We start from the raw sequence: 21,158 nt of genomic DNA on the forward strand, positions 1-21,158 counted from the left end.
ACTTGACCGTGGAAGTAAATGCTCTTTTGTTTTTAATTGTTATGTTGTTTCACATGCCACATGATCTTGAAGCTATCAAGCACTCATGTGTTTTGCACGAGGAATGAAAGTGAAACAATCGGAGTGACATTCAGAACAGAAACAGATAAAAATAAACATTCGCTCCCACCCATTGAACTATCCTTTGGATTATAACAAGCAAAAGCAAACGCGTACGACATTATATTGTTGTCATATTTGGGGCAAGGGAATCTAAGTTACATACATAAAGTCAAAACCTTGCAAATTAGGGCTGCGAAAACCATTCTTAAAATTCCTAAATGATCATCTTCAAGCGGTTTGTTGCAAGAACTTCAGTGGCTAAAGTGTACAGACAGATTTATATACCATTGTGCAACCTTTGTCTATAATACCCTTAATGGAATGGCCCCGAAGTATATGTCTGAATCGCTTATATAAGCAAAAAATGAGAATTATTCTCTAAGATCAACTTCAAAACAATATTTAGTTTTGATACAAACACCACGAACTAACTAGTTCATGGATTCTTTTTCGTATTACGGTATGAAGGTTTGGAATACTATTCTCGATGAAATACGAAATGCAAACAGGTTAAACACTTTTAAGCATAAAGACAAGGTGCACATCTTGAAATGTGCATATTATTAGTTACAAACAGGTATATTATCTTTTCATAATGTTAAAGATTGAAATAAATGTTGTTTTATAAATTGTTGTGTTTTATTGAGTGTCTGTCGGTGTGAACATGGTGTATATTGATGTGACTTGAATTGTTATTTTATTAAACATGATTTGTTAAGAATAATTATGTTCAAAACATCAATAGTTTTTTAATCAAATACATAAGAGCGATGCAGATGTTTGATGATTTACCAACTGCATTATGGTATTGTTTGTTTGTTTTCCTTCATAGAAGGCCACAATGTAAATATGATGTTGTTAGTTTTGCCATTTGTTATTTATGCATTAAACATGGATACATACACAATCAAAAACATTTAATGTTTAGGACAAGATAATTTTAAATAATGTTTAATTGATATCATACGCAATCGATTAATAGATTAATATACATTAGACATTTATATTTATACCACTTAAACCACTTAAATAGGCATACTATTCCATCAACGTAGTTACCCTTATAGTATAACATCTGCAGATAATTGTATAGAAACTGACGAAGAACCATTTTCAAGCACAGAGCCACAGGTAGGGAATTTGGGATCCGTGGCGTTACTCACAGGGCTAAAATGTTCTAGAAGCCAACATTTTACTAGTCTGCTACTCTCGATCTTGCTTGTATCGGTCAAAGAAACACTAGAAATTGATCTTGGTAATTTGGTTAAACTTGGCTTGTTTGGTTTTGATGACTGTACTGCCGTTACATCATCTGTCGATAACTGTACTGCCGTTACATTATCTGTCGATAATTGTACTGCCTTAGCATCATCTGTCGATAACTGTACTGCCGTTACATCATCTGTCGATAACTGTACTGCCGTTACATCATCTGTCGATAACTGTACTGCCGTTACATCATCTGTCGATAACTGTACTGCCGTAACATCATCTGTCGATAACTGTACTGCCGTAACATCATCTTACGATAACTGTACTGCCGTTACATCATCTGTCGATAACTGTACTGCCGTTACATCATCTGTCGATAACTTTACTGCCGTAACATCATCTTGACGTAACATTATCTTACGATAAATGTATTGCCGTAACATCACCTTTCGATAAATGTACTGAAGTAGCATCACCTTTCGATAACTGTACTGCCGTAACATCATCTTACGATAAATGTACTGACGTAACATCATCTGTCGATAACTTTACTGACGTAACATCATCTGTCGATAACTTTACTGACGTAACATCATCTTACGATAAATGTAATGACGTAACATCATCTGTCGATAACTGTACTGCCGTAACATCATCTGTTGATAACTGTACTGCCGTAACATCATCTGTTGATAACTGTACTGCCGTAACATCATCTGTCGATAACTGTACTGCCGTTACATCATCTGTTGATAACTGTACTGCCGTAACATCATCTGTCGATAACTGTACTGTTGTTACATCATCTGTCGATAACTGTACTGCCGTAACATCATCTGTCTATAACTGTACTGCCGTAACATCATCTGTCGATAACTGTACTGCCGTTACATCATCTGTCGATAACTGTACTGCCGTTACATCATCTGTTGATAACTGTACTGCCGTAACATCATCTGTCGATAACTGTACTGCCGTTACATCATCTGTCGATAACTGTACTGCCGTAACATGATCTGTTGATAGCTGTACTGCCGTAACATCATCTGTTGATAACTGTACTGCCGTAACATCATCTTACGATAACTGTACTGCCGTTACATCATCTGTCGATAACTGTACTGCCGTTACATCATCTGTCGATAACTGTACTGCCGTTACACCATCTGTCGATAACTGTACTGCCGTAACATCATCTGTCGATAACTGTACTGCCGTAACATCATCTGTCGATAACTTTACTGCCGTTACATCATCTGTCGATAACTTTACTGCCGTTACATCATCTGTTGATAACTGTACTGCCTTAACATTATCTGTCGATAACTGTACTGCCGTTACATCATCTGTCGATAACTGTACTGCCGTAACATCATCTGTTGATAACTGAACTGCCGTTACATCATCTGTCGATAACTGTACTGCCGTAACATCATCTTTTGATAACTGTACTGCCGTTACATCATCTGTTGATAACTGTACTGCCGTAACATCATCTTTTGATAACTGAACTGCCGTAACATCATATTTTGATAACTGTACTGCCGTAACATCATCTGTCGATAACTGTACTGCCGTTACATCATCTGTTGATAACTGTACTGCCGTAACATCATCTGTCGATAACTGTACTGCCGTTACATCATCTGTTGATAACTGTACTGCCGTAACATCGTCTGTCGATAACTGTACTGCTGTTACATCATCTGTCGATAACTGTACTGCCGTAACATCATCTGTCTATAACTGTACTGCCGTAACATCATCTGTCGATAACTGTACTGCCGTTACATCATCTGTTGATAACTGTACTGCCGTAACATCATCTGTCGATAACTGTACTGTTGTTACATCATCTGTCGATAACTGTACTGCCGTAACATCATCTGTCTATAACTGTACTGCCGTAACATCATCTGTCGATAACTGTACTGCCGTTAAATCATCTGTCGATAACTGTACTGCCGTTATTTCATCTGTCGATAACTGTACTGCTGTAACATCATCTGTCGATAACTGTACTGCCGTTACATCATCTGTTGATAACTGTACTGCCGTAACATCATCTGTTGATAAATGAACTGCCGTAACATCATCTGTCGATAACTGTACTGCCGTAACATCATCTGTCGATAACTGTACTGCCGTTACATCATCTGTCGATAACTGTACTGCCGTTACATCATCTGTCGATAACTGTACTGCCGTAACATCATCTGTCGATAACTGTACTGCCGTAACATCATCTTACGATAACTGTACTGCCGTTACATCATCTGTCGATAACTGTACTGCCGTTACATCATCTGTCGATAACTTTACTGCCGTAACATCATCTTGACGTAACATTATCTTACGATAAATGTATTGCCGTAACATCACCTTTCGTTAAATGTACTGAAGTAGCATCACCTTTCGATAACTGTACTGCCGTAACATCATCTTACGATAAATGTACTGACATAACATCATCTGTCGATAACTTTACTGACGTAACATCATCTGTCGATAACTTTACTGACGTAACATCATCTTACGATAAATGTACTGCCGTAACATCATCTGTCGATAACTGTACTGCCGTTACATAATCTGTTGATAACTGTACTGCCGTAACATCATCTGTCTATAACTGTACTGCCGTAACATCATCTGTCGATAACTGTACTGCCGTTAAATCATCTGTCGATAACTGTACTGCCGTTACATCATCTGTTGATAACTGAACTGCCGTAACATCATCTGTCGATAACTGTACTGCCGTTACATCATCTGTCGATAACTGTACTGCCGTAACATCATCTGTTGATAACTGTACTGCCGTAACATCATCTGTTGATAACTGTACTGCCGTAACATCATCTTACGATAACTGTACTGCCGTTACATCATCTGTCGATAACTGTACTGCCGTTACATCATCTGTCGATAACTGTACTGCCGTTACACCATCTGTCGATAACTGTACTGCCGTAACATCATCTGTCGATAACTGTACTGCCGTAACATCATCTGTCGATAACTTTACTGCCGTAACATCATCTGTCGATAACTTTACTGCCGTTACATCATCTGTTGATAACTGTACTGCCTTAACATCATCTGTCGATAACTGTACTGCCGTTACATCATATGTCGATAACTGTACTGCCGTAACATCATCTGTTGATAACTGTACTGCCGTTACATCATCTGTCGATAACTGTACTGCCGTAACATCATCTTTTGATAACTGTACTGCCGTTACATCATCTGTTGATAACTGTACTGCCGTAACATCATCTTTTGATAACTGAACTGCCGTAACATCATATTTTGATAACTGTACTGCCGTAACATCATCTGTCGATAACTGTACTGCCGTTACATCATCTGTTGATAACTGTACTGCCGTAACATCATCTGTTGATAAATGAACTGCCGTAACATCATCTGTCGATAACTGTACTGCCGTTACATCATCTGTCGATAACTGTACAGCCGCAACATCATCTGTTGATAACTGTACTGCCGTAGCATCATCTGTCGATAACTGTTCTACCGTTACATCATCTGTCGATAACTGTACTGCCGTAACATCATCTGTCGATAACTGTACTGCCGTAACATCATCTGTCGATAACTGTACTGCCTTAACATCATCTGTCGATAACTGTACTGCCGTTTCATCATATGTCGATAACTGTACTGCCGTAACATCATCTGTTGATAACTGTACTGCCGTTACATCATCTGTCGATAACTGTACTGCCGTAACATCATCTTTTGATAACTGTACTGCCGTTACATCATCTGTTGATAACTGTACTGCCGTAACATCATCTTTTGATAACTGAACTGCCGTAACATCATATTTTGATAACTGTACTGCCGTAACATCATCTGTCGATAACTGTACTGCCGTTACATCATCTGTTGATAACTGTACTGCCGTAACATCATCTGTTGATAAATGAACTGCCGTAACATCATCTGTCGATAACTGTACTGCCGTTACATCATCTGTTGATAACTGTACTGCCGTAACATCATCTGTTGATAACTGTACTGCCGTAGCATCATCTGTCGATAACTGTTCTACCGTTACATCATCTGTCGATAACTGTACTGCCGTAACATCATCTGTCGATAACTGTACTGCCGTAACATCATCTGTCGATAACTGTACTACCGTTACATCATCTGTCGATAACTGTACTGCCGTTACATCATCTGTCGATAACTGTACTGCCGTAACATCATCTTTTGATAACGGTACTGCCGTTACATCATCTGTTGATAACTGTACTGCCGTAACATCATCTTTTGATAACTGAACTGCCGTAACATCATATTTTGATAACTGTACTGCCGTAACATCATCTGTCGATAACTGTACTGCCGTTACATCATCTGTTGATAACTGTACTGCCGTAACATCATCTGTTGATAACTGTACTGCCGTAACATCATCTGTCGATAACTGTACTGCCGTAACATCATCTGTCGATAACTGTACTGCCGTTACATCATCTGTTGATAACTGTACTGCCGCAACATCATCTGTTGATAACTGTACTGCCGTAACATCATCTGTCGATAACTGTACTACCGTTACATTATCTGTCGATAACTGTACTGCCGTTACATCATCTGTCGATAACTGTACTGCCGTAACATCATCTTTTGATAACTGTACTGCCGTTACATCATCTGTTGATAACTGTACTGCCGTAACATCATCTGTTGATAACTGAACTGCCGTAACATCATATTTTGATAACTGTACTGCCGTAACATCATCTGTCGATAACTGTACTGCCGTTACATCATCTGTTGATAACTGTACTGCCGTAACATCATCTGTTGATAACTGTACTGCCGTAACATCATCTGTCGATAACTGTACTGCCGTAACATCATCTGTCGATAACTGTACTGCCGTTACATCATCTGTTGATAACTGTACTGCCGCAACATCATCTGTTGATAACTGTATTGCCGTAACATCATCTGTCGATAACTGTACTACCGTTACATCATCTGTCGATAACTGTACTGCCGTTACATCATCTGTCGATAACTGTACTGCCGTAACATCATCTTTTGATAACTGTACTGCCGTTACATCATCTGTTGATAACTGTACTGCCGTAACATCATCTTTTGATAACTGAACTGCCTTAACATCATCTTTTGATAAATGAACTGCCGTAACATCATCTTTTGATAACTGTACTGCCGTAACATCATCTGTTGATAACTGTACTGCCGTAACATCATCTTTTGATAACTGTACTGCCGTTACATCATCTGTTGATAACTGTACTGCCGTAACATCATCTGTTGATAACTGTACTTCCGTAACATCATCTGTCGATAACTGTACTGCCGTTACATCATCTTTTGATAACTCTACAGCCGTAACATCATCTTTTGATAACTGTACTGCCGTTACATCATCTTTTGATAACTGTACTGCCGTTACATCATCTGTTGATAACTGTACTGCCGTAACATCATCTTTTGATAACTGAACTGCCGTTACATCATATTTTGATAACTGTACTGCCATAACATCATCTTTTGATAAGTGTACTGCCTTAACATCATCTGTTGATAACTGTACTGCCGTAACATCATCTTTTGATAACTGAACTGCCGTAACATCATCTGTCGATAACTGTACTGCCGTAACATCATCTGTCGATAACTGTACTGCCGTTACATCATCTGTTGATAACTGTACTGCCTTAGCATCATCTGTTGATAACTGTACTGCCGTTACATCATCTGTCGATGACTGTACTGCCGTTACATCATCTGTCGATAACTGTACTGCCGTTACATCATCTGTCGATAACTGTACTGCCGTAACATCATCTTTTGATAACGGTACTGCCGTTACATCATCTGTTGATAACTGTACTGCCGTAACATCATCTTTTGATAACTGAACTGCCGTAACATCATCTTTTGATAACTGAACTGCCGTAACATCATATTTTGATAACTGTACTGTCGTAACATCATCTGTTGATAACTGTACTGCCGTAACATCATCTTTTGATAACTGTACTGCCGTAACATCATCTTTTGATAAGTGTACTGCCGTAACATCATCTTTTGATAACTGTACTGCCTTAACATCATCTTTTGATAACTGTACAGCCGTAACATCATCTTTTGATAACTGTACTGCCGTTAGATCATCTGTTGATAACTGTACTGCCGTAACATCATCTGTTGATAACTGTACTGCCGTAACATCATCTTTTGATAACTGTACTGCCGTAACATCATCTGTCGATAACTGTACTGCCGTAATATCATCTTTTGATAACTGTACTGCCGTAACATCATCTTTTGATAACTGTTCTGCCGTAACATCATCTGTCGATAACTGTACTGCCGTAACATCATCTGTCGATAACTGTACTGCCGTTACATCATATGTTGATAACTGTGCTGCCGTAACATCATCTGTTGATAAATGAACTGCCGTAACATCATCTGTCGATAACTGTACTGCCGTAACATCATCTGTCGATAACTGTACTGCCGTTACATCATCTGTTGATAACTGTACTGCCGCAACATCATCTGTTGATAACTGTACTGCCGTTACATCATCTGTCGATAACTGTACTACCGTTACATCATCTGTCGATAACTGTACTGCCGTTACATCATCTGTCGATAACTGTACTGCCGTAACATCATCTTTTGATAACTGTACTGCCGTTACATCATCTGTTGATAACTGTACTGCCGTAACATCATCTTTTGATAACTGAACTGCCGTAACATCATCTTTTGATAAATGAACTGCCGTAACATCATCTTTTGATAACTGTACTGCCGTAACATCATCTGTTGATAACTGTATTGCCGTAACATCATCTTTTGATAACTGTACTGCCGTTACATCATCTGTTGATAACTGTACTGCCGTAACATCATCTGTTGATAACTATACTGCCGTAACATCATCTGTCGATAACTGTACTGCCGTTACATCATCTTTTGATAACTCTACAGCCGTAACATCATCTTTTGATAACTGTACTGCCGTTACATCATCTTTTGATAACTGTACTGCCGTTACATCATCTGTTGATAACTGTACTGCCGTAACATCATCTTTTGATAACTGAACTGCCGTTACATCATATTTTGATAACTGTACTGCCGTAACATCATCTTTTGATAACTGTACTGCCGTAACATCATCTGTTGATAACTGTACTGCCGTAACATCATCTTTTGATAACTGAACTGCCGTAACATCATCTGTCGATAACTGTACTGCCGTAACATCATCTGTCGATAACTGTACTGCCGTTACATCATCTGTTGATAACTGTACTGCCTTAGCATCATCTGTTGATAACTGTACTGCCGTTACATCATCTGTCGATGACTGTACTGCCGTTACATCATCTGTCGATAACTGTACTGCCGTTACATCATCTGTCGATAACTGTACTGCCGTAACATCATCTTTTGATAACGGTACTGCCGTTACATCATCTGTTGATAACTGTACTGCCGTAACATCATCTTTTGATAACTGAACTGCCGTAACATCATCTTTTGATAACTGAACTGCCGTAACATCATATTTTGATAACTGTACTGTCGTAACATCATCTGTTGATAACTGTACTGCCGTAACATCATCTTTTGATAACTGTACTGCCGTAACATCATCTTTTGATAAGTGTACTGCCGTAACATCATCTTTTGATAACTGTACTGCCTTAACATCATCTTTTGATAACTGTACAGCCGTAACATCATCTTTTGATAACTGTACTGCCGTTAGATCATCTGTTGATAACTGTACTGCCGTAACATCATCTGTTGATAACTGTACTGCCGTAACATCATCTGTTGATAACTGTACTGCCGTAACATCATCTGTCGATAACTGTACTGCCGTAACATCATCTTTTGATAACTGTACTGCCGTAACATCATCTTTTGATAACTGTTCTGCCGTAACATCATCTGTCGATAACTGTACTGCCGTAACATCATCTGTCGATAACTGTACTGCCGTAACATCATCTGTCGATAACTGTACTGCCGTAACATCATCTGTCGATAACTGTACTGCCGTAACATCATCTTTTGATAAATGTACCGACGTTACATCATCTGTTGATAACTGTACTGCCGTAACATCATCTGTCGATAACTGTACTGCCGTAACATCATCTGTCGATAACTGTACTGCCGTTACATCATCTGTCTATAGCTGTACTGCCGTAACATCATCTTTTGATAAATATACCGACGTTACATCATCTGTTGATAACTGTACTGCCGTAACATCATCTGTCGATAACTGTACTGCCGTAACATCATCTGTCGATAACTGTACTGCCGTTACATCATCTGTCGATAACTGTACTGCCGTTACATCATCTGTTGATAACTGTACTGCCGTAACATCATCTGTCGATAACTGTACTGCCGTAACATCATCTGTCGATAACTGTACTGCCGTTACATCATCTGTCGATAACTGTACTGCCGTTACATCATCTGTCGATAACTGTACTGCCGTAACATCATCTGTCGATAACTGTACTGCCGTTACATCATCTGTTGATAACTGTACTACCGTAACATCATCTGTCGATAACTGTACTGCCGTTACATCATCTGTCGATAACTGTACTTTGGTTACATATGCAGTATCAAGAGACTTTAGAAAATTGAAGACCGTTCAATCGGGTCATTAGGTTTAGCTCTTTTGCTAGTAGCCAAGTATTCATCAGATGGGGTAAGGGAAGTTCACGCGTATTTTCCACTGTGGAAATAGGCTTTGAACTAGTTGGCGATGATTGGTCCATTTCTCAAAATGTAACGAGGCTGACTTTTACTGTTCAGCAGTGTAGAGTCGAAAATTTAAAATACAATGCCTCACTAGAAATATTCATCAAACTTAAGTTATCCACACGCGTTAATATTCTTACACAATCTTTTAGAACTTTACTTCACAAACACTGAATTATACTTTATCTCCTTTCCATAACACATATTTATTTTAAAACATCATAATTGAAATTTTTCACTGACCGCTAGAAAAAAAGCCGTCATCGCCGATATGCTTCACTCACCCTATGCAACTTCAAATAAAGGCATCTCATTTGAAGATTTCCTTTATGATTGATCAAGGTCATTGTTCCTGAAAATATTAAACGGATTAAAATCATTTTAACTTGAATATATAGAAAATGACATATTCTTAGTGAGCCAATGGTAAGACAACAGCCAGGATCATAAAAGGGGTAGAAAGGGTCAAGATCGATCTTATGAGCTTGTGTTGGGAATTATGCATTGTTAAATATCTAAGGTTATAGTAAAATGTTATTCGGTCACCGAAAAGGTCCATTTTAAAATAAAATTGTAAACTACTATTTGCAGTGATTAAACGGGGTATATCGGAAACTCAAAAAAGCATCACACGATTAAAAATTAAGTGTGCTTTACGCTTTTTGAAAGCATATTATCCCCTGTAAAAATAAATATCAACGCTCAAAATTCATTCAGATAGTTCATTTTTAAGCATCATGTGGAATTGAGCCATAACATAAACAATATTGGACTCAATTGTTTGATGCATATTTCATGCCGTTATTAAGATATCAAACTTTTTTTTTAGATTATTGATAAATACAAATATATACAAGGATTTGAACCAACCAGTATGTATATTTCGCTTCTCTTTTCATTAAAAACAGCACTTCAGTTGAGATATAACATAAGTATTTGCATGTTATTGGGACCAGCAATTAAAATTCCCGGTTTTATGATACGTTGCGGCTTTCTTATAACATTTATAAGAACAATTTACAATCACTTTAAAAGATGATGAAATTGCTTGATAATAGATTGAAAATAAAACAAAGAAAACACGCACAAATAAATGGAGACATAAGTACTCTAGAGATACATGTAACATACCACACTATGAAAGACATGTGACACATAGACAAATAAGGAACAAATGTGTCACATATATAAATAAGCTCGACAAAGAATTAATAACAGTTAACAGCAACAGGCTTAAACGACATATTTCAAGTTTGAAGTCATGAATCTTAGAAACTTGATCGTAGTTAAATTATATATAATGCTTTTTAATTACATATATACTTCAGGAGAACAGAATGCAACCCATGGAAACCTTTCGCATGCCTTGAATACATGTAAAAAGACTGGTGGATTTGCTCCTCGGGATATTATGAAATCATTGCCACTTGGACAACATCAATTAGAAAATTGTGATTTTGCTGAAAGCTTGGAGCTTGATGATGGCGAATCACTATGGACACATTACAGAGCGGAATTCGGCGCTTATATTGCTCCATTTGGCTGTGCTGAGAAACTCCCTACACATTTTAAAGAAAGCGTGAACAGTGCTAATATGCTTTACGAATGCTCCAAAGTATGTTCAAGGAAAGAATCTACAAGTAGGATCACGTATGTTGCAATCCAGAATGAGGAGTGCTACTGTCTGGACGATCAAGCCTTGCCAACAGTAACGAGCTGCCAAATCGAATCAAAATTGAAAAGTTCTACATTTGCATTCGTCTATAAATTAACTGATATAACTGTTCAGAAGGAAACATATGCATGTGTAACATCAGTCATCAAGAATAATTCGAGGATTTATGACACCGCCAAATGTTCAGGAAAACATAAAGGATTGTGTACTTGCGATAAAAAACATTGTTTCGAGGTAATTCAAGCGAATTGTTCGAAATATAATGACACATTTGATGCTATCGGACTAAACCTTTGCATTCTAAATAGAGCTATGTTCAAACACGATATTGACGAGACATGCTTAGCATACTCTGCGAAAATGCCACCTGTTATTCACCTGGGCATGGATAAGTATTTAACAAATTTCTCTGAAAGTTTTTATTTGAGCAGCGTGAGAACATTCAGGATTGTCGACGATGCTAAGTTTACATTTGATAATTCAACAATGTCTTGTGTTTCTCTTTACAAACGTGGATGTACGATTTGGCTTGAACCTGACCGATGCCAAAATATTAACAAATTCAGATGTCAGTATACAAGTATTTCAAAAGAACAAACTGGACCAGATACGTTAATCGCAATACTTATTCCATCTGCTTCGTTGCTTATACTGGCCATATTCTTTGTTGTTCGATTCAACTATATGAAACGCACCCGCATATCGACAAATGTATGTACACAAGATTTGAAACCTGAGATTCACGAACAGGAACATGTCGATACTTGCATGTATGAATATGAAACCAGTTTGAGTGTTTCTGAACGTCCTTCACGGAGACAAGCCAATAACTCCGTTAGTGAAGACATTTTATCAAACGAGCCAAGCAATACAGATCCTCTTCTTGAGAAAAGCAAGACCATATGCCCGATAGAGTATGAGGAATATGACTTGACCACCACCAGAGGGAGGGAAAAATTGCAATGAAACTTTATACGAAAGTTATCACGAACAGCTTGGAACAAACGCCGAGCCCAAAACCACTAAGAAATGAAAATTAAAATGAAAGTTTCCTTTGTGCCGAGGTTGTACCTGTACATATGCTTATGGTTAAAGAACATTATGTCGAACAAAAAATAATGAAAATTCTTCGAATTGATGCATAACGCATATAATGTATTGTTGATATTATGATAAATAAGCTATTTATAGAACGAGCATATGCCGCCTTGTTTTAAAATTGCGTTGTCATGAATTCTAATTTAAACACTATGTTTGTATATTTTAGCGATTGTAATGCGAATTGTGTGCTAACTTTAATCTGTCTTTGTTGTTCGTCCTTTTTTATTCGTCCTTTCGTGGTTTATGTCTGCCTGAACAGGGGTTTTTACAGTTAATAACTGTCAGTCCTAAGAGAATTACAGGAGGTTTGTTTGAGAACGAATACTAGTAATGCCCTAAGCTAGGGATTTAAATTTGTGATTATCTGCACTGTTTAGCAAAATTAGTGTTCGGAATCTTTATAACGCCATCAATAATAAATCAAACAAATGAGTGCAATTTATTATTTTTTAGTTTTAGTTATGACTCAAGTAAACATTTGGCTCTAAAATAATTTATCTTAAAGAATTTCGAGCATTAATGTTCATATATATCATACATGGTAACACAATATAAAGGGGATTAAACCATTTTTGATTATTTTTTTTCGAAATCATTTATATTCATTAAAAGGTCTAAATACTATTTTCGATACAAATGACTGTGCTAAAAATAGAAGGCTGAGTGCAATTGTTTGTGTATGCCTTTGTACTAGATCGCAGTTGTTTTTGCGTTATTAGGTTTACCTGTGAAGTTTTAATTGTTTCATATCATTGTTATCTCAAATGCTTATGCAATATTAGTATTGTCATTGTTCCAAATAACACGTTGAATGTAAACGAACGCAAAGCATTTGTTTAAATATATCAAAATTTGACTTTTTCCGGCAATGATCAAAATAATTGGTCAGTTTGTGTGTATTTTTTTTAGAATATAAAAAAATATGTTGTAAAATGTTGGTGCGTATTGACGGGATAATAACAATCCGGTATGAAAGAAGTTTATGACCATTAATTTTAACTTGAACTTTGATAATGCAATATATTTCTGAAACCAAAAGTGTTAGTCATGTAGAAACTGCCAGTGTCATTTTTAAATAGATATTGTGTCACGTTTTAGAAGTCCAACGATAAAAACAAATACTTGACCGTGGAAGTAAATGCTCTTTTGTTTTTAATTGTTATGTTTCACATGCCACATGATCTTGAAGCTGTCAAGTACTCATGTGTTTTGCACGAGGAATGAAAGTGAAACATTCGGAGTGACATTCAGAACAGAAACAGATAAAAATAAACATTCGCTCCCACCCATTGAACTATTCTTTGGATTATAACTTGCAAAAGCAAACGCGTACGCCATTATATTGTTGTCATATTTGGGGCAAGGGAATCTAAGTTACATACATAAAGTCAAAACCTTGCAAATTAGGGCTGCGAAAACCATTCTTAAAATTCCTAAATGATCATCTTCAAGCGGTTTGTTGCAAGAACTTCAGTGGCTAAAGTGTACAGACAGATTTATATACCATTGTGCAACCCTTGTCTATAATACCCTTAATGGAATGGCCCCGAAGTATATGTCTGAATCGCTTATATAAGCAAAAAATGAGAATTATTCTCTAAGATCAACTTCAAAACAATATTTAGTTTTGATACAAACACCACGAACTAACTATTTCATGGATTTTTTTTCGTATTACAGTATGAAGGTTTGGAATACTATTCTCGATGAAATACGAAATGCAAACAGGTTAAACACTTTTAAGCATAAATACAAAGTGCACATCTTGAAATGTGCATATTATTAGTTACAAACAGGTATATTATCTTTTCATAATGTTAAAGATTGAAATAAATGTTGTTTTATAAATTGTTGTGTTTTATTGAGTGTCTGTCGGTGTGAACATGGTGTTAATTGATGTGACTTAAATTGTTATTTTATTAAACATGATTTGTTAAGAATAATTATGTTCAAAACATCAATAGTTTTTTAATCAAATATATAAGAGCGATGCAGATGTTTGATGATTTACCAACTGCATTATGGTATTGTTTGTTTGTTTTCCTTCATAGAAGGCCACAATGTAAATATGATGTTGTTAGTTTGCCATTTGTTATTTATGCATTAAACATGGATACATGCACAATCAAAAACATTTAATGTTTAGGACAAGATAATTTTAAATAATGTTTAATTGATATCATAAGCAATAGATTAATAAATAAATATGCATTAGACATTTATATTTATACCACTTAAACCACTTAAATAGGCATACTATTCCATCAACATAGTTACCCTTATAGTATAACATCTGCAGATAATTGTATAGAAACTGATGAAGAACCATTTTCAAACACCGAGCCACAGGTACGGAATTTGGGATCCGTGGCGTTACTCACAGGGCTAAAATGTTCTAGAAGCCAACATTTTACTAAGTGTGCTACTCTCGATCTTGCTTGTATCGGTCAAAGAAGCATTAGAATCTTGATCTTGGTAATTTGGTTAAACTTGGCTTGTTTGGTTTTGATTTTCTTCCGCCGCATGCATTCTTTGATTTGCGATGAAATAACTGCTAGTGTTTCACGGGCTTAAAGTTGTTTTAAATTCAACATAGAATAGTGTTATTAGTTATTTCAATTGACCTTCATGTGGATGAAAAAGACCATTCATGATAAACAATAGTGCAAAATGTTATATGAGCTTATACATACCAGTCGGTCGAAATCAATGATTTGTCCGTTTTCCAGTGAGAAAGAGATTAAATGTGTTTGCTTCCGACTGAGTGACGTCGTTCTTTCTTTTATGCCGACAAAACCTATGCTATCTTGACTGAAGCATTCATGATCAAAATATAAAGTTGAAATAAAGGCATTAATGTTGATTGACTTCTTTACATATAAGTTTCGTAAATTTAAATAATTTACATATGATAGATTGGTTAAGGATTAAATTCGACATTAACAAGCGAAAATGTAACGCAGACTACGACACTATGTACTACTAACCATGAGCGTCAAGTCTGATGGACCCACCCCGGCAAACACAACCGTTAACGACAAGTGGCTGATGGAGGTCATGCCTTCAGTCTGTGTGGTTCATTTCCAAGGACACAACGATACTATCAAATAATTTTGGTTCTAAAATAGGATATTGTTTTGTAGGAGCAGCACCTTAATATAGAACATTAAAACATAGAAATACATATGCTAAGACACAAGTTATTTGTGTTTCCACGGAAGTCTCTCATATTTGTTTTAAATTGAACATATTCCTATCTATTTGCACATGACATAACCACACTAATATTGCTGGCTTAATCCTAATAACGAGAAGGTAATAACGAGAAGATTGTACATATTGCAGCCATGTTGTGGGCTCGCGCATACCCAGAGACTCACCAAAGGAATTCACTGCCTTACGTCCAGTGGGTCACGACATCCGTATATGATTCACAACCTTCTTGTACCAGCTGATGGCGCTCTGTTGTAATAAAATAAAATGCCTATAAAATTAATTAATTTAATGATAAGTATGAACAAAAGCCAGTTGTATTGCTTGACAATGTGGGTCACTTTAAAATGATCGCAACTCGAAATGCAATTGACAAACTATTATTGAATACTACAAAATGTCTATTGTGTGGTGTAATGTATAGACTGTATATATCTAAAACAAATAAGACTTAATTAAAGTAGCTGAGTGTTTGACACTTATGATAATGTTTTAGTTTATGTTTACGGTGGTTAATAGAGATTTATCAGTGAAATTAAATTGATATTTCACTGTTCCAAACAATAAAAAACAAATCGATATTTTTCACTGTTTTGAAAATTCAGCCCGCTCATTTCCAAATAAAACATCAGCATGCACAGGTATGGGACACAATTTCATCGACGTCATTTCCGAAATGACGTTTCGTGCGCATAAAAATTGGTGCGTTCAGTAGTAAGAAACTGTAATCCTCACTTTTGTTTGGATTTACTCATTTCGCGAGATTTTGTCAGATGAGACGGGCATGACTCATTTTGTATGATGTTTTGAGCCCTTTGCGAGATATAGGAAAATTATTTGGGTCTTTGTAAGTTGAAAATATATAATAACAAAGCATCACGATGTTGCCCTTAGCGGTGGAAATACAATTGCTGCATAACGCGACGTCGGCTACCGTGAAGTTTTATTCATCTTTAGCATATTTGATATTCAGAATAGCTCGCTGTGTAAGCAGTGTATTGATGTCAATGATTTCAACTTGAGTGAATGTAATTACCTAAGTGTGTACTATTCATAATAATTAGTTCGATGTTGCTTAATTCCAATGATTGGCTTTTAAAAATGATCATTGAATGAAAGACTAGAACTCATGGATAATAAAGAGAAGGCGGACATTTTAGAGCGATATTATTTTGAAGAGAAACACCCCGCTGCTTACGCGGATGGGCGGAACGTTTTCGTGTTCTTAATACCAAATATTGTAACACAATGGCCCTCGTATACTGTAGATATGACTTGAACTCTGACAAAAATAATGAATACATTAAAGATCACTATATACATAATTTGCTCGATGATGCAAAGTCATAATTAGGTATAAAAACTTTAATACATATGTTTAAACCAATTTAGCAACACGCGTATGATGGTTCAAGGCTGGAGGCAAATATTTTTCAACAATAGATATGAAGGCTGGGTATCACCAGATTGAAGTAGAGGAAACACATAAAGAAAGGACTGCTTTTACTGTAGAACATCCTGGGTTTTATGAGTATGTCCGTATGCCTTTTGGTTTGTCTAATTGTCCTGCAGCCTACAGGTCGAAGATTGCTTAGGAGATTACAATATGGCCATATGCGTAGCCTACTTAGATGACTTGATCATTTTTGCTGATACATTTGAGATTGAAGACGGGGAAGTAAAGATGACGTCAGAGAAAAAGTCGTCAAAATTAAGACTCAACAGAAAGATGAACATGGAGAGGTAGTGGATAGGACGAGGGCAACAGATGTAAGTAACACAGGACAATCAGATTAAGAAAGGGAAGAGAGAAAAATAGAGCTGAAATTAGTCCTTTGTTTCTTCCAGAGAGAAGAAGCGGCCAGATAGATATTGGGATTATCACATGTATCAGATGGATACGAGACCAAGAGACACCAAATTAGATACATTATATATTTTGATATCCTCTGGAATATGTAATGAGTTGAATAGTGATGTGATTCACAAGATCACTAAATTTATAAGAAACTAATATGATCAATATGTTTTATTATTATCTTTAATAATTGTAATCCACATGTATTAACGTAGGATTGCTATGTTTTACTTTTCAATTTTTGTGGTTATTGTGTGGTCACAATATCGTCAAAGTAGGGGAGTAGTAGTTGATGAAGTCATATTTTGAGAAAGTAGTTATGGGTAAGGACTGCATTTATGTAGTGTTTATGACTAGCTGGTGTGCTGTTAAAGGTTACCTTGTGTTCGTAGTAAACGTTGATAAGTACATAAATTTATAATGTGTACAGAATATGTATTTATTAATATATACATGTTGACAGTCGATGACCAGACCAGTCAATTTTCGAAATGGCGGAGTATGTAACAGGGTCATTTATAACATGATTATCATGACAACTTAAAACTAAGATTTCATGGTTCAGACTATCGCGTTATGGGGACTACTTCCTTTACTTTCATTTTCCTATGTACTTACATGTGTGACCACAAGAGTGAACTTCAACGCTTTGTATGGTTTTCCATAGGCCGATAATTATTAATAAATAGTATTGATTATGTATTATTAACGGACCTTATTGAATTATTGTGATTGACTATTGATTTATATTGCGATTTTAAATATAGTGTATAAACTTGTTCTTTCAGTGCACGAGTTTTCATGTGAAACTGCTTATAGCTGTTTAATAAAAGAATAAAACGACCCCTCAATGAACGCCTTATGACTATATACCCATAACGACGAACAGACAATAAGGATGTGTTACAAAATTATGGCATGTCGGAAGAAATATGTACAATGGGGTGACGGCTCACTATAATTACCATAGTAGGCTAGAATTACTATCAATTACTATTACTATTAAGTACGTGTATGTGGCAGTAATAATTAAACATAATTAAGGTTCGTTCTTGCCATTCCCCACTTAAGGTTTTCCAGTTATGGTAGCCATGATAGGCATAGTCCCTATGATAATCAAAGGTTTACTTTCGGATGGGACCCTACACATTTGAATAGAGAGATCGCAAAATCTATACTTCAAAGAATACTAAGTCAAATGCCTCTGCGATGCAGGCATGTTGTTCCAATGTGTTATTGATCTTGGGAAGATGGAGTTATTGTATTTAGCTGTAGATGTTTATATCATTCTATACTCCAGAATGTATGGAGCCAGGAGCTGACCAGTATATTTACAACTGGTCAACGGGGATACCTACTATATATATAATCAGCTGTGCCTTGGTTCATCTGTATATAGGTACTTGGCTGTATAATTTGATATATCTGTAATGCTCCTGGAATCATGTTCTCCGGAGCAAGGAAAGGAAACATTTCTGTTGAAGAGAAATTTATAAAGTATTTGATTTTCGCTTTATCGCTATTACTTCTTTAGAATGATTTCGTGTATTTAATACTAAATGTTATGCTTTTAGTATTTAATGGTTTTCTACTTTTTCAAAAGATTGATAAACTTGACACCCGTATACTCTGTAATGTAAGTTATATATATTGGTTTCGCCCATAGGGTTTGTTGAAATGGATCATTCCATTTTGGGCACGTGATGTTAGGGTATATAATAAGCGATTTAAGGCATGGTAATAGTGTGCCCGGAATAGTAAAAAAGAAACCAGTATCGAAAAAATATCAAAATTATAAAAGCTCAAGGACCTATCAATTGTTCTAAATAAAACTCGTACACAACCGTTGTACCAGCAGAAGTCCAGGATGATGCATGTTATATTCTATGCAAGGTGATGGTGTTGTTTTAATAACGCTTCTGGTCTAGATACATTGTATGAAAGTATGCATACGGAAATAGAGCATTACTGGACCAGAGGCTACATATGTATATAGATGTCTTGATAATCCAGTATGAATGATCACTGTTAAAAAATTGTTCGGCCGAAGTAGTCAAGAGAGAAAAAACAATATCGGTATAAACTGTATTGAGACATTTTGAGTTAACAATTCTACCGATTTAAACTGTTACATCCATAGCACTATTAGAAGTCCATGATGATATTACATGCTATGCTTGGTGATGGTGTTGTAATATAACGCTTCTGGTCCAGGTTCATTGATAGGAAAACAGTTTTTGATCCTAGCCCTAGTCCATTCACTCACTTAAAGATATTTAAGTTTTGAAAGTACATTTTGTTACGACCCATTGATAAAAAAGAGAATGCACTGGACCAGGAGCTACATAACTGGGTATAGAAAGCATACTATGTATTTTTATCCCGCACATACATATTAAAATGGGCGCGGGCCGATTTAAAAAACAAAACAAAACAAAAAAAACTTTATATTATTATTATTATTATTATTATTATTATTATTATTATTATTATTATTGTTGTTGTTTGTTTAAAAATAAAAACAAAAAAACAACAACATAGTAACCCTCTCTGTACATGTACATGAACACTTAAAACATGTAGGGATAACAAGTAATGTCAACGCACTCTCTGGTCTTGAAGAAGTTTCAATAATCAAATAGTGTGGCAATAGTTGGGCATCGACAATAAAGTGGTCAGTTCATATATATATATATATATATATATATATATATATATATATATATATATATATATATATATATATATATATATATATATATATATATATATATATATATATATATATATATATATATATATTAGAAATATAAATTCATATAGTGGGCGAAAAGTCCTGTTCTCACAACACTTTCTTGTCAATGAACTGATCGCGAGTCTTCCCCATCCTCGAAAAAATACCATTCTTACACGTAAATGTTTCTTAAGATACAACGCAGTATCTAAATTACAACTGTAGTTAAGACTAGAGAAATAAAACTATATCCAATATTCAGAGCTGTGGGGCCACTCTAGATGTCATTCATCGCAGGTTTCGCGGCATTTTGGGTACAAAATTACTCCTTTGGCGAATATCCCATCAACCGATGGGGGTAAAACTCACCCTTTGGATTCAAAATTCTGTTTAAGTCACACTTGGGGATGTGACGGGGTCAAGCCATAATGCAGCCA

This window comes from Mya arenaria, chromosome 6 (genome assembly GCF_026914265.1).
Source record: "Mya arenaria isolate MELC-2E11 chromosome 6, ASM2691426v1".
Taxonomy (NCBI): Eukaryota; Metazoa; Mollusca; class Bivalvia; order Myida; family Myidae; genus Mya; species Mya arenaria.